The sequence below is a fragment of the Ailuropoda melanoleuca genome, chromosome 15, assembly GCF_002007445.2.
Source record: "Ailuropoda melanoleuca isolate Jingjing chromosome 15, ASM200744v2, whole genome shotgun sequence".
Taxonomy (NCBI): domain Eukaryota; kingdom Metazoa; phylum Chordata; class Mammalia; order Carnivora; family Ursidae; genus Ailuropoda; species Ailuropoda melanoleuca.
The window spans coordinates 79,356,779-79,370,077 of record NC_048232.1 but is presented as its reverse complement, the minus strand read 5'-3'; the positions used below and the strand labels follow the sequence as shown (position 1 = coordinate 79,370,077).

General features: G+C 45.7%; 1 protein-coding gene across 1 annotated transcript in view; it reads right to left on the bottom strand.

Moving 5' to 3' along the window:
• The window catches only part of APOL5 (apolipoprotein L5), a 33,711-nt gene that overhangs the window by 7,805 nt on the left and 12,607 nt on the right, over positions 1-13,299 (bottom strand). The window contains exon 2 of the mRNA XM_034643708.1: positions 6,884-6,994. The gene's annotated coding sequence lies outside the window, so the exon portion shown is untranslated. The remainder of the gene's footprint in view (positions 1-6,883; positions 6,995-13,299) is intronic.

Sequence of the window (13,299 nt, the reverse complement as noted above, 5' to 3'; positions counted from 1 at the left end):
GTAAGGGCAGCCTCTGGTAGGCTGGCTGCAGACTCCATTACCAACGAGGACAATGCTGCAGCCAAGCTCTGCCAGAGAGCCTGAACGCCCAGGCAAAGACTGTGAAAGAGGAGTTCCCGGAGTGTGGGTCTCAAGGCCTAGACATTCTGGTGACATGAGCAAGGATGGGGAAAAGGAAGCAAATTCTGCTTCTAGGAACACATCGGCTAATAGGCAGAGGGCCTAAGCACCTATTAATGTGCTTACCAAAGGTTTTAAATTGGCTTTCCTAAGAAAATGTCTTATGAGGATGTGTAAATCCTTTCTTTCCCCCCTTTTCTGCACATTTCCAATTGCAAAGGGAGACATGAGATAGCATGATCAACTCTTCAACCAACTTGGTCGGAACACATCTGTATGTTTCCTACCATGAAGCTGGTGACAGCCTAGTGACAGAATCTGGATATTAACAATCAGATTTCCTTCCCCAACTCAACTATGCTGGGAGTCAAGTCTGTGCCAGATACTGTTCTAGAGGCTGGGACTAGGGCACTGAGCACATCATCCCAGACCCCTGCCCTCACAGAACATACATCCTGCTGATTTCCCCCCGACTCATCACTGTTCTAGGATTACCTGTCCAGACCACTTCTCTCCACCATCAACTCCCAAGCCTCTGGATGAAAGAGTATGTAGTGCATTTCTTCTCTAGTCATCTTGTCCAGAAAATGTTTAATGGGGGCGCCTGGGTGGCTCAGTCGTTAAGCATCTGCCTTCAGCTCAGGGCGTGATCCCAGTGTTCTGGGATCGAGCTACTGTCTCTATCTCTGTCAAATAAATAAATAAAATCTTTAAAAAAAATGTTTAATGATGCTCCAGCAAAACAGACTATCTAGTTATAACATTGTAGATAAGAAAAGCAAGGTTAGAATATCAAAAATCTTAATGTCTTGAAAATTTCACATCATTTTGGCCTAATGATTTTAACCAAACAATTGAACTCTGATAAGACCCAGTGCTAACCAGGACGTGGTGAAACTGGTGATCTCTTAGGTTTCTGATGGCAAAGCAGATTGGTGAAGGACTTTCGAAATTGCGATATTACGTAGTAAGTCATTAAGTCTTCCGATAATCACCCAATAACCCAACAACAGGCACAAAGATGATCAAGCTCATGTTACTGGTATCACTGTAAACTTGAAAGCAAGTGAGTGATCATTCTGTCCAACCCTCTACAGTCTACAATCCTGGCAGGACTGTCCTGTCTCTGCTTCAGCTTCCATAGCCATGAGTTCATTGGCTGGTTAGTTGTTTTAACCAGGTAGGTAAAGGGAGCAGAAAATGTGACTCCAAAAGACGCTGCTTTGGGATATGGATTATTTTGAACTGAAGGCACTTGAAATACAGCAAATGCGGGGAGAGGCTTTCTCTAAATTCCCCTCATCTGCCTAAAGACAGATCCTCCGAAAGGAGTTCATTTGGCATAGATCCCCCCAGGAGCGTCAGCAGCCTCGTCTCCCGGGACAAAAAGCTGGAAGTCAACACCACACCCAGACATCCTCTGTCCCAAACTATATACCTCCTGCCTGTTCTTCTAAGGGCCCATTTGTCTTTCCCAGAAAGCGTTTACTCCCCTCCTAAGAGGCCTACCTCCCCCTCCTCACCCTTTTCCTATTAAATTGGTATTTAAAAATGAATTCTAAGCCACCTTGGGGAACAACTCATTTGCCCTCTGGGTCACTCCCACATGTAAACAAGGTATATGTGTTAATAAACTTCTGTTTGTTTTTCTCTTGTTAATCTGTCTTTTATTACAGGGTCTTGGGCTAAGAACTCAGAAGGGTAGAGAGAAAATGATTTCCCCCCCTACACAGGCAGTGTGGCACACTTACCCCTGTTTAAAGACTCTTAGGTTGCAACTTTTCTTCTTGCTTAAAAATAACTTTAAATACATTTCCAATGTAATTTGACAAAGATCACCCCCACTACTACCACAAGGTAACTATCGATTTTGTTCATTTACTTCCAGTTATTTTCTAATGCATATTCTTTTCCACGGGGTTTTTATAACATACCTTCACTTCATGTGTTATTGGTAAACTCATATTATGGGACGAGCTTTTTCCATATTGCTACTCCCTGCTATTTCATGCGTACCTTCACATTCATAGAAACATTACCATGGCACACTGGGGGCATATGCATCCTTCNATACCTTCACGTTCATAGAAACATTACCGTGGCACACTGGGGGCATATGCATCCTTCTGTTTATAACGGCACCAACTCTGTCCTGTTTGCTGGGGCAGTGGCCAGTGACTGGGCTGGCGATGGGCTCATGTGTCCCCTCTGCTTTCTGGCTTCCTACAGTTCTGGTGCAGGAGCTCCCATCCAGGACCCAGGAGCTGTTTCTAGTTAAACTTTATAAAGGAAGTTTCCTGCTGTTGTAGTATATGCAAACATGGGTCATTGAGGATGGCAGGATAGATTCCTGATTAAATCCAAGGACCTGTTACATTCCTGCCCAGCTGTACCCTATGGCTCCTCCCCTCCCCACAGAGCTCCGGCTTTCATTTTTCTCTGAAAAATGGAAAATTTGTTGCTTCTTTACATTTCGTACTAACATTATTCCCTAGGAGCCTCCAACTGTTTTGATGTCATTGGGAATAGTATCTTTCAATGTTGTGTTTTCTGACTTGCGTTGTTACTCTATAGAAACGTTATTCATTTTTAACACTCCTCTGTGCTTCACTGAATCTTTGCTAATTATAGTAGTTGCTGAATGAATGCCTCAAGAATACATAATGTTGGTGGCTTTCCTATTTTTTCAATACTTATTTTTCTTATTTTGGTTCCATGCCTTGTTGGGTGAGCTTGAATTCTTAAATTATTTAATTTTATGAAACTGGCTCTAGTATTTCACTGTTGGCAGCTGGTTTACCAAAACCACTCTTCATCTTGATTAAGTTTATGTTTTATTCCTATATTTAAATATTTTATTAGGATTCTTTGCTGGCTCTAAGGAGATGATCATAATTTTCCTTTCTATTTATCCCATGAATATAGTACATTGTGTGCATAAATTTCCATATATCCAATTGTCCTTATATTCCATGAAAACCCCAACTTGGTCATTGTAGATTTCTGTATCAGTACGCTGTGGATTTGTATTCCCTGCCATTTTGGACACGTTCATCTTAGGGTCATAAATATTGAGGTGTAGTTTTCCTTCTGTGTAATCAAGGCTTATTATTAGTGTTATATCCATTCGCTTCATAGAATATACTCAATACATGCCGTGTTTTCTGTTTCTGGGGCAATTTACATGACGTGAGAATTGCTTGTTTTCTGGAAGCTTAAAAGAGCTTGCAGGTTTTCTTACATTTGCCACATCTTCATGGGATGCTTTTGATTTTTAAAGGTTTTTAATGTGATTAATAAATGTTTCTCCTGGGGCGCCTGGGTGGCACAGCGGTTAAGCGTCTGCCTTCGGCTCAGGGCGTGATCCCAGCGTTATGGGTTCGAGCCCCACATCAGGCTCCTCTGCTATGAGCCTGCTTCTTCCTCTCTCACTCCCCCTGCTTGTNATTTGCTACATCTTCATGGGATGCTTTTGATTTTTAAAGGTTTTTAATGTGATTAATAAATGTTTCTCCTCCCCGTGCCTGAACCCTGGCCCTAGCCCTCACCTATACCTCTTCCTTTTTTGAAGATTTAAGGAGTAATAACAAAATCCTTGGTGTTTCAACTTTGGTTCTCATTCTAAACAGGTATTTCTCATGTTCTTTGAAAAGCTGTTTCACAGAGGAAGAAATACAATGGCCAATAGATATATGAAAAGATGCTTAACATCATTAGCAGCCCCCCAAAATTCATATTTAGACCACAGCAAGATACCATCTCATTGACCACTTGGGCAAAAGTTAAAAGAATGAAAGCATCCCCCGGGCACCTGGTTGGCACAGTCGGTTAAGCATCCAACTCTTGGTTTGGGCTCAGGTTGGGATCTCAGGGCCATGAGATCAAGCCCTGCGTAGGGCTCCACGCTCAGCACAGAGTCTGCTTGAGTTTCTCTCTCTCCCTCACTCTGCTCCTTCCCTGCCCCCCCTCTAAAATAAATAAATGAATCTTTAAAAAAAAAAGAATAAAGCACCCCGTGTTGCTGAGAAAGAGAGAGGGGAATGTGTCTTCTGAGGCACTTGGTTGGAGGACAAAGGGTTAGCACTTTCAGAACGATGATTTGGAGTATCTCAAAACATAAATGTGCATATGCTGAAGCTCACATCCCCCTTCTGGAGAGCCATCCCACACAAACATAACGCCTCGTACACAGAGAAGCGTGTGTAAGACCTTCACCAGTTCCTTGAAGTGCTCAAAAGAAATGAAAACAATCCGAAATATCCCCGTAGGGGGACTGTTTACATTAAAACACACCGATATAAAAGGAAAGACTTATGGACACGAGAAAGAAGGAACCCAAGCTATATGAACCGACCTGGAAAGAGACCCAGGATTTGTTAAGTAAAAAATAAAAAGTTGAAGAATGTGATCTCCATTTTTAAAAAGATTATATATGTGGTCTAGGACTAGGGGAAAATTCTGGGAGGAGGTAACCCAGTGGTGAGCAGGCTTGGCCTGGGGGAGAGAGGCTGAGTTTGGGGAGGGAAGACCTATACCTGTACCTTTCGCTCATCCGCTCCTCCATCTTACTAGACTTCGTTACAGAAGCCACGTGCTCCTTTCACGATAAAAAAAAAAAAGTAAAATAGGGGCAGCTGGGTGGCTCAGTCGTTATGCGTCTGCCTTCAGCTCAGGACATGATCCCAGGGTCTTGGGATCCAGCCCTGCAACATCGGGCTCCCTGTTCAGTGGGGAGCCTGCTTCTCCCTCACCCTCTGCCCCTCCCCCCTGCTTGTGCGCTCTCTCTCTGCCAAATAAATAAATAAAATCTTTAAAAAAAAGAAAAAAACCAGGAAAATAAAAACACCTAATAACAAGGCAACTTATTCCTCGCCCCCTGGTCATGACAAACTCTCCAGCTTCTTTGGTGAAGCATTTAGCGCAGGGAACGCTGCTGAGCGCGTAGTGAGACAAGCAAGAGTTGGATGAATTAATGTCATTAAACATTAATATTGTCATCTTTTTAAAAATCCACATGTGACAAGTTTTCCTAACCTGTTATTTTGACCTTTTGTGTCATTTTCATTGCAGGATATCTCCTGTATGCAGAAAATGATTCAAATCAGATTTGTACCCAGTTTGATAGTCTACTTATTAATGCTATAAATATGACTTGTTATTATTTATTGCCATAATTGTTCCACTTTGATCTGAATCACATCGTTCTAGGCATTCTGCTTTTTATTTCTTTGCTGTTTATATCCCACGCAGACACGATGAAGAGGTCTCAGCTGACGTGGTCAGTGCTTTTGAGTGGCTGCCCCTGACAGCTCCTGGAAGGTAGAAATGTCTTTGCTTTCCTGTCTACACTATAGCTGGTGAATGACCCATAATGGGAGCACATTTAGAATAAGGGCACATCATTCATGAAACTGAGTTTTTTCTATTTAAAATTGCGGTTGAGGGGTTCCTAGGTGGCTCAGTTGGTTAAGCGTCTGCCTTCGGCTCAGGTCATGATCTTGGGGTCCTGGGATTGAGCCCCAAGTCGGGCTCCCTGGTCAGGGGGGAGCCTGCTTCTCCCTCTCCCTCTGCCTCTCCCCACTGCTTGTGCTCTCTCTCTCTCTCAAATAAATAAATAAATAAATAAAATCTTTTTTAAAAAAATAAAATAAAACTGTGGCTGACTGTTTTCCCAGTTGTGGCCTAAAATAGATCTTGGGGAGATGACTCTACCTCATTTTGTGGGGTAAAGTGAGAGAAAGTGAACGGGACCAAGGCCCAGCAGTGCTGGATCTCCTTGAGATGGGCCCGTATCCCTTCAGTTCTAGTAAGCACCTCTGAGACTTTGTGATTTATACATAGGATTAGAGGTAAGCTTCATGAATCATCATATTCCATATTCCATATCATTTCTGTAGTTAAAAATGTACCTTCTGGCAGGAGAGCTCAGAATGTCGTACTACCTGGGAGGGAGTAGCCACCTTTCTCCCAAAGAGGGGCTCATACTCCTCTGATTGGCTTAGATTCCCCGACACTGAGGGGCCATGGCTGTGGCCACCCTCCATTCAAGGACAGCACACAAATGCACAAGCCGTCTCTCTCGGCTTCCTGTCTCTACCCCCAAGGAGTGATGAACTGGCCCGTCCATCCTGCTCCCTTCCCTCTCCTTGGTTGGGCTCCCAGTTCATCAGCCAGAGGCCAGAGTGCTGCTGAGATCTGGGTTTGAGTTTGCAGGGAGAGAGAGGCTCTCTTGTATTAAACCACATAATGAAATCCACTGTGCCAGGGAACTCTGCTCTGAAGATCCAGGCCCAAGCCAGGAGATGCCATGGCCTCATGTGCTAATATCTCCCTCAAGGACCACTGAGTGAGGGGTGTGGCTGGACCAAGGTCAAGTCCAGGCATCTCTGGGTTCCTGAAGGCACAAGCAAAAGATGTCCTCCAAACTCGCCGCACAAGCCTACCAGTTGAGGGTTGCAGGGATCGGTGGGGCTCAGGCAGATGTTGTATCTCAATCTGAATATATATTCTGATTTGGGGTTCATGAAATATGGTCCTTGTAGCTAAGGGGCCCTAGATGAGATGTCTCAAATTGTGAGAGTGGTGTGAGCTGGATTTTGTGGGAAATGAGGGTGGGAATGAGGGCTTAGACCCTCACCTTTGCTTTAGGAACTGGAATCACCCATATTCATGGCCTCAAGTCACTTGCCAATTTCAGCATCTCCCATTGTAGGTCCAGACTGCACTGTGGTCGGAAGAATCTACTGAGGGAGGGGAGTGTTACCTGGGTAGATTCCAGGTGGTGCTGGGGTCAAGGTGCTCTGATGGCACCTTGGCGCTTCTCCCTCCACAGGTGAGAATGGGTCCCAAGCCAGAAGGGATGCAACTTCACCTCCTAAAGAAGAAAACAGATCCCACAGTCATTCAGAGAGGCAGTGGCTTCACACAGAGCTGACACCTAGGGAGTCAGACCTAGGAATTTGTAAACCTATGGAATTCATGGGAGACAGTGAGCCTAGAAGGAGGGAAGAGAGCCAAGAATGGAACCCTGGGAACTGCCAACATTAAAGAGGGAATTGGGGAATAAAAGGGACCCTCTGAAGACTCAGAGGAAGTTGCCTGAGAAGTAGAAATAGAGGGGAGGACCCAGAAGTCTCTTTCCTGTCTGCATTATTCTGTGACGATGTTGGACTTCTGGAGAAATGGATGCTGGATGAATGGATCAAGTCGTCAGCCTTTCTTGGCAATTATTCAAGAGCAACAAAGAAAGGATGCAAACATCATCTATTAGAAATCAATTTTCCTATTTTTCTAAAGGATGCCAAAAGCCAGAAAAATGAGTAGGACTTTGGCAGGAAAAGGAGAGACAATGCCAATAATCACAAAAAAAAAAAAAAAAAAAAAAGGTCCCTCTTCAAGGTGAAGGACATTCCCAAATTGCAGAAGTAAAAGCCCTCCTTAGAATACAGTGTGCAGGTTGGCACCAAATCTGGATTGGTTCCAAGAATCAAGGGACTAAATGAAGAAACACAGCAAGATGAGCCATATCTGTAGGAAGCAATTTGTCCTTGAAACGGAGAGGAGAAGAGAATCTGCATTGTGAACAATTTGAAAACTGCCTGAATCCATTGCCTGGGGGAAACAGAAACAGAAACTCATATAGAACGCCCACATCAGAAAGAAGAGTTCTGCTGGCATAGAACACAGTTCTGGCTTCTTCCTTACTTGAGTCTTCCATAAATAGCTGTTCCATGAAAACAAGCATCCAAAACAAGGTCTACACAAAAAAATATTAGCTCAACAACAAAAAACAATCAACCCAATTGAAGAACGGGCAAAAGACTTGAGTAGCTGTCTCTCCAAAGAAGACATAAACATGGCCAATAAGCCCCTGAAAGATGCTCGACATCACTCATCCTCAGGGAAATGCAAATCAAAATCACAGAGAGATACCATCTCATACCTGTTAAGAAGGGGGTTAGTAAAAACAAAACAAAAACAGAAAATAACGAGTGTTGGCAAGATTGCAGAGAAATCAGAACACTTGTGCATTGCTGGTGGGAATGTAAAACGGTACAGCCAACGGCATGTCAGACACCCAAAAAATTAAAAATAGAATTACCATATGGAATTACCAGCAATTCCACTTCTGAGTGTATATGCAACAGAACTGAAAGCAAGGACTCCAGCAGAAGTTTGTACTCCCGTGCTCACAGCAGCATCAGTCACAATAGCCAAAAAGGTAGAAACGACCCAAGTGTCCATCAGTGGATGGATGGATAAAAAGAACATGTCGGACAGGGAATAGATACATAAAATATATACAATGAAATATTATTCAGCCTTCAGAAGGAGTGAAGTTCTGACACAGGCTGCAACATGGATGAACCTTGAGGACATTAGCCTCAGTGAAATAAGCCAGACACAAAGGACAAATATTGTATGATTCCATCAGTACGTGGTTGCTAGAGGAGTCACGTTCATAGAGACAGGAGGAAGAAGAGTGGTCGCTGGGAGCAGAGAGGAGGGGTGAACCCCTGCGGAGTCAGTGCGCAATGGGCACACTTTCCGTTTGGGAAGATGAGAATGTTCTGGAGACGGCAGCCAAACAATGCGAACGTACTTAATACTGATGAACGTACATCTAAAAAAGAATGAAAATGGTCAATTTTATGTGATGCGTATTTTACCACAACAAAAAAATATATATGGTCAAGGTCAAATTAGGGATGGTAAAAACAAAATCAGAAAAAAACTGGCATATAAAGAATAGTCTCTAGAAAGTTGTTGCCCAAAAGCTGATGAAAATTGTGAACAATTAAAAAGAAGAAAAAAGGAGGGGTTGCCAGGGTGGCTTAGTCAGTCGAGTGTCTGACTCTTGATTTCAGCTCCGGTCATGATCTCAGGGTTGTGGATTTGAGCCCACATCAGGCTCTGCACTCAACTGGGTATCTGCTTGGGATTCTCTCTCCCTCTCCCTCTGTCCCTCCCCTCACTCATGCATGTGCGCTCTCTCTCTCTCTCAAATAAATTTATGAATTAAATCTTTAAAAAAGAAAAGAAAAAGAAAGAAAGAAAATTGTGAGCAATTCTTTTGCAATTAATTTTTTTAAAGCAATTGTAGCAGTTTCCTGCACAAGAGCAAAACAGGGATCTCAGGGCTCAGGGAAGACACAGCAAGACAACGGGAGGAAATGAAGAGGAAACGGTCAAGCTTAGGAAAGAAGAGACGAGGAAAATAAAGCTGTAGCAAAAACAAACGTTTATCAGAAATCGCCCAAGGCGGAAAAGACACTAAAAAAAAAAATAAAGTAATCTATTGGGGCACCTGGGTGGCTCAGTCAGAGAAGCATCTGCCTTCAGCTCAGGTCATGATCCCAGGGTCCTGGGATCAAGTCCTGCGTCAGGCTCCCTGCTCAGTGGAGAGTTTGCTTCTCCCTCTCCCTCTGCCCCTCCCCACACTCCTGCTCTCTCTGTCAAAATAAATAAAATCTTAAAAAAAAAAAAAGTAATCGACAAGGAAGACAAAGATGAAGACAGTGAGCAAAGTGAAGTGAAAACAAAGGTCTGGCAAGAATGCATGGAATAAAGGAAAAACTCCAACATCTGCTAATTGGAATTCCCAAAGAAGACTGAAAAGCATGCACAGAACAAATATTTAATATTAAAATTCAGGGGGCTCCCAGCTGGCTCAGTCAGGAAAGCAGGTGACTCTTGATCTTGGTCAGGGTCATGAGTTCAAGCCCCACGCTGGGTGTGGAGATGACTTAAAAATAAAATCTTTCAACTAATCAAATGGAGTTAAAATTCAAGAAATCTTTCTGGGCATAAAGGAGCACACCATGTCCCAGGAGAAATGGCCCCCGAATGATAGTACCAGGCCAGAGTCTAGCAAAGTTACCAGACTCCAAAGAGAACAAAGGGACCCCAGGGCCACCAAGCACATGGGCTTCAGACTTTCCGTCACAACCCTCAGCCCAAGAGCCATGAAGCAGCACCTGCAAGATCATGTGTCTGTGTGTGACAATTTTGTAATGTCTGTGTCCTGAGGGATAGATAGATGATAGATAGATAGATAGATAGATAGATAGATAGATAGATAGATGATAGATAGATAGATAGATGGCATGCTATCAGTTCTTAGGAGCATGGAAAGAAACAATTTGATTCATAGAATCTTAGATTTACTTTTTAGGGTTTACCCAGAAACTGATAAACCTTCTATCTTTTTAGCCCTTTATTCAAAACCTACATACAAAAAACCAAAACAAAACCAAGCATACATACACGTGCTTTTTACACGTTCATTGTAAGAAATGCAGACGCTTCAGATAAGCATCAGAAAGAGAACCCATCTCTTTGGATGACGGACGATCACAAGGCAAACTAGTATCTCGGCGGGCGGAGTGTTTCCCAAAGGACGTTCCATGCATTTTCTCCCATGTCGCTTCAAACAGCGTTTGTAAGATAAGTGTGTTTATGTTTCTCGTACTTAGTCGGGCTTCTCTTCCTGTGCGCGCAGCGGATGAATTCAGACTCACCAGCTCCAAGGTTGGCCCACTCGGAGCCTCTGCACCGGGTCCCCGTGCCTGCAAGGACCTTCTCTCTAACTTTGGAATTTTAGGCCGATGAGATGAGGCGACTCTGAGCGGGGTTTCGGCGGCTCCCAGGAGCGGCTGACCGCTGTCCCTTGTACCACCCGCACAGCCAACGAAGAGCTCGGTAAGTAAGTAGCCGCTTATCGCCAGGCTGGGGGAGGTGTGTAACTATTTTGACCCTCTCCTCAGAAAAAAACAACAAACCCTGTTACGTGAACAGCTCAAAGGAACGAGTGTATTTACATTGGAACAGAACCGTGACCGTGGACAGTTCCACCCCTGCTCCTTCCCAATCGCGGTGATCTCTCTGATGCAGGAGTGTGACCCTGAGGCTCCCTGGTAGACCAGCACTTCTCAGACTGCCCGGCATGCATAAGTCCCCAGCGATCTTGTCAGGTTGGTCAGGTTGCTGACTTGGTTTCCCTTGTCTCTGACAGGGCACGGAGCTCTGCGTTTCTTTCTTTTTTTTTTTTTTTTTTAAGATTTTTTTTTTTTTTTTGACAGAGAGAGACACAGCGAGAATGAGGGAACACAAGCAAGGGGAGTGGGAGAGGGAGAAGCAGGCTTCCCATCAAGCAGGGAGCCCAATGCGGGGCTCGATCCCAGGACCCTGGGATCATGACCTGCGCTGAAGGCAGACACTTAACGGCTGAGCCACCCAGGAGCCCCTGAGCTCTGCATTTCTAACCAAACTCTCCGCGAAAGCTGATGCTGCCTGTGCTAGACCACACTCGGAGTCGCCTGGAGGCAAGGAGCCCTTCTCTTGTCCCATGGTTCTCAAGTTCAAGCTTTTTCCTGTGGCTCCTGGCCCTCTTGACCTGGCCCTAGGTCCAGCCTCCACCTCTGTTTTCATTACTGCATGGTCCCCTGATCTACAGATGGCCCCTATCCAGAAAATATCAAGAATGACAACAAATTAAAAGAGAAACAGACACATGATAGAAAAACCGATGAGAAACTTGAACACAAAAGAAGATGTTCAGGGGCCGGTAAATGTGTGGAAGGAGTTGGAGTTCCTTACTGAGTAGGTGCCTCTTTCCCAGGCTGTGGGAGTCAGCACCTTCCCTGTGCCCCTGTGAAGACCCACCCTTCAGACAGCAGGCAGACCCCCGCCCACCCATGCCTGGGGCCAGATGTTGCTCCCAGGCCTTGTGTCCCCAGGGGAGGACCTGCAGAACCGTGTGACCCAGCCCCAGTGACACACGCATCATCGCATCATCGGTCCTCAGGCAGGACAGCCAGGAAAACTGGAAAGAGGGAGGGGACCAGCGCAGGGAGGAAAAAAACCCCGGGGAGAAGCCCCAGGGAGATGGGCCAGCCTCCAGCCCCGGCCTCTGCTTGGTGGGGGGCTTCAACGGTGTCCCCCCTCCTCTGGGCTGTAGGTGTGTGTGTCCCTGGGGCCTGCTAGTTAGCGACAGGGGAATTCTAGGTCCATCGGTCCTGGAGACAGAGGTCATCAGGCTGGCCCCAGTCCGGGCTTTCCGTGTTCTTCTCCGAGGGAAGGTTATTTATTCTTGTGGATGGGGCAAAGGAAGTAGGGGGGAAGGGAGAAGCGAAGGGAGGGGGGCAGGGTGGTGCAGAGAGTGCAGAGAGGAGTGGAAACGGGTTGCTCTTGCTGCCCCCGCACCCTGTGCCTCCCTCCTGCGTTAGGTCTCTCCAGAGCCCCTCCAGCAACAGTGCAGAAGGCATCCCCTCCATCAGGATACCTTTTCCTTCTAATGCCCTGACCACATTTCCTTGTCTTCCCTCCCCAGAACCTCTTTGCCCCCAGCCCTGATTCTGTGCATTGCATAGAGTCAGGAGCACAGGCCCTGAGTTTGATTGCCTGGGTTCAATTTCAGGCTTTACCATTTAATTGCTGTGTAGCCTTGAGTAAGTGAATCAACCTCTCTGTACCTGTGTGCTCATCTTAAAAATGGGAGGATACCTTGGCAATTTGTCTAGGGGATAAATACCCCCAGAAAGCCTGAGATCATTTTACAGATGACTGACATTACTTTGGCCCTGGTGATCTTATCATTGCCCATTTAGGGCTCTCTCTCCGGCCCTGCCTCTGGCCCGGGGCTTCCACAGAAAGAATGTGCGATGCGTGGGGCATCCGTCCTCCCTGTGTTCCCAGGATGCGGAGCGTCTTGTGGCACATTCTCCTTCGTCATCTCTGCCAGCTCTCTGTCCCTCCTCTGGAACCCGCCGGTTTCCTCCCCCAACAGGCTCTGTCTATAACACCGTGTGTGCAAAGAAGGAGCCGCTCGACTCCTACTCAAATCTTCAGGCCCAGGCTGTCTAAGCTCCCGATACGTAAATGGGCCAGAGGTGGCCTCTGTCTATTGGCCCCGGCTTGTTTCTTTCTTCACCACGGGCTCAGACCCGTTAGCTCCAAAGCCCACTGGCACCGAGCTCGCATTTTTACACATCCAGTGATTTTTAAAATAGCCCAGACAAGCTGATTTTTCACCATTTAGGGCCCACCTGCTTCGTACGCCCTGTGAAGCCTCGCCAGACAGCTGTGATCTATTGACAACACGGGATCTTGCTGTTATGAGACCCCAAGCAGCTGCTGGCGGTCTCTGACTCAGACCCCCCTCCTCCCCTCCACCCCCCC